This window comes from Pygoscelis adeliae, unplaced genomic scaffold (assembly GCF_000699105.1).
Source record: "Pygoscelis adeliae isolate BGI_AS28 unplaced genomic scaffold, ASM69910v1 Scaffold209, whole genome shotgun sequence".
Lineage (NCBI taxonomy): Eukaryota > Metazoa > Chordata > Aves > Sphenisciformes > Spheniscidae > Pygoscelis > Pygoscelis adeliae.
Window position 1 is genome coordinate 66608 of NW_008825538.1, and position 1942 is coordinate 68549.

General features: G+C 47.7%; 1 protein-coding gene across 1 annotated transcript in view; it reads right to left on the reverse strand.

The window, feature by feature from the left end:
- PTPRA (protein tyrosine phosphatase, receptor type, A) overlaps positions 1–1942 on the reverse strand; it is a 106024-nt gene that overhangs the window by 24576 nt on the left and 79506 nt on the right. The window lies entirely within an intron of this gene.

Sequence of the window (1942 nt, forward strand, 5' to 3'; positions counted from 1 at the left end):
CAGAGAGGTGGCGGATGCCCCATCCCTGGAAACATTCCAGGTCAGGTTGGACGGGGCTCTGAGCAACCTGATCTAGTTGAAGCTGTCCCTGCCCACGGCAGGGGGGTTGGAGTAGATGGCCTATTAGAGGTCCCTTCCAACCCAAACCATTCTGTGATTCTATGGTGCAAGCATTGGACGACCCCTTCAGGAGGCACATCAGGAGGCGGCACACCTCCTAGGCATTAGCGTCTCTCCAGCCAAGGACCAGGGTTTTCTGCTTACTGAAATGGCCGCTTTATCCATCATACCAACTCTATAGGCACAGAGCAGGAGAAGGCAGGGCACTTCTCATCCACACTGCCCCACCAGGAAGGGATCTGTCTTGCTGATACATCGCCATGGCTGTCTCAGATGTGGAGCTTGAGCCTGGAGCACGGCATCACCCCTTGAACAGGTAAAGTCATAAATATTTGTGCAGCTTTGCTCTCTTCCCCCTGGGGAAGGCAGGCAAGACTTTTTAGCGAGCCTGCCAAGGACGCCTGAGTTAGCCTCTCCCTTCCAGGCTTGCGAAGGATTAAACCATCTCGTTAGCAGCTGTAGCACAAAAAGACCTTATGGATGCTCTAAAAGGCCACGGTCGCTAAAGGGGGATGGAGAAGGACTTGCAGACGCTGCGAGCGTTGGGTGCTGCTGGGAAAGGCAAACCACTGATTTCCATTAGTCTGACTTCAAGAAAAGTCCCCTTCTGATCCCAAATCAGAAGACCAGGGTGAGCAGAGCCACTTGCAAAGATCCTTCCACGCCACCCTGCTCGGCACCGATGCTCCAGCGCGGGCAGCTCCATCACCCAACAGCCCCAAAGCTTGCAGAGATCTCTTCTGCCAACGCCGATTTGGGAGGGGGATGGAAATAAAAGGGCTACTTGTTTCCTGCAAGAGTCGTAAATAATCAGTTGTCAAAGTGTACTTGGTGGTTGAGATACACCACGGTGGGTGGTTGCACGTGACAGTATGAGTGCCAGCAATAAGAGGCAGAAGATTTTCACTAATTTGGATAAAAAGTAGTTTTCTGCTCCTCATCTTCGAAATAACCCTCAATCAACATTTTGTTAGGAAAGCTTTTAATTTTGCAATATCATTGCAAATATCCCCCAGAATAATCCTCCAAGTCACAGGACTTGGAAAATATTAATTACTTGATTAATATTAATGGTAATATTAATATTAGCAATATTAATATTAATACCGTTAGGAAGTCAGATTTTTTCCCATTTTTCGTTTCTGTGCTCTCAGGAGCAGGGATGAACGGCGTCAGAGATAGCACAAAACAACACCTAAGCCATGCCAGATCCAAGGGAATTACGCAGAATATTGCTACAGCACCTTAACCGTTATTTTAAATTAATTCCCTCGGACTCGCGTCCCTTTTATTCCCCCTGTGCAAATGTGTACTGAGAGTAACTATCGCAGAGCATCCGTCTTTTCCTCTACACCATCAGCGGGACGGTGCGGGTTTGGCACGCCGAGCAGCGCAAAGCGGACTGCCGTGGAGTTTACAAAGGTGAAACACCCATCAGAGCAATGATGAAAACACACAGAGGAAGCGTGTTTCTATAGGTAGCAACCAGACCGGCTGTACCTCCGCTCTACCCGCTCCCATGCTGCTAAAGCAATGAGTAATTGCAAATACTCTGGTAGCGATGCCAGTTCTCAGAACTGAGAGATGGAAAAATGTGCCTAAGTGCTATTATATTGCAAGAAATGGATTTGTGCTACTGCTCGCCAGCAGAATTAAGGAGAATAATAATTATTCACATCACTTGCAGAATGGGTCCGGATCAAATAGGGTAAGTCACAGTCAATACAGACAATTCGTAAGCAAAAAAAGAAGGAAATGTCTTGAACGGCTTCTTAGATCTTGGTCATCCAACTCAAGGGACGGTAACGCTGATATTTTCAGA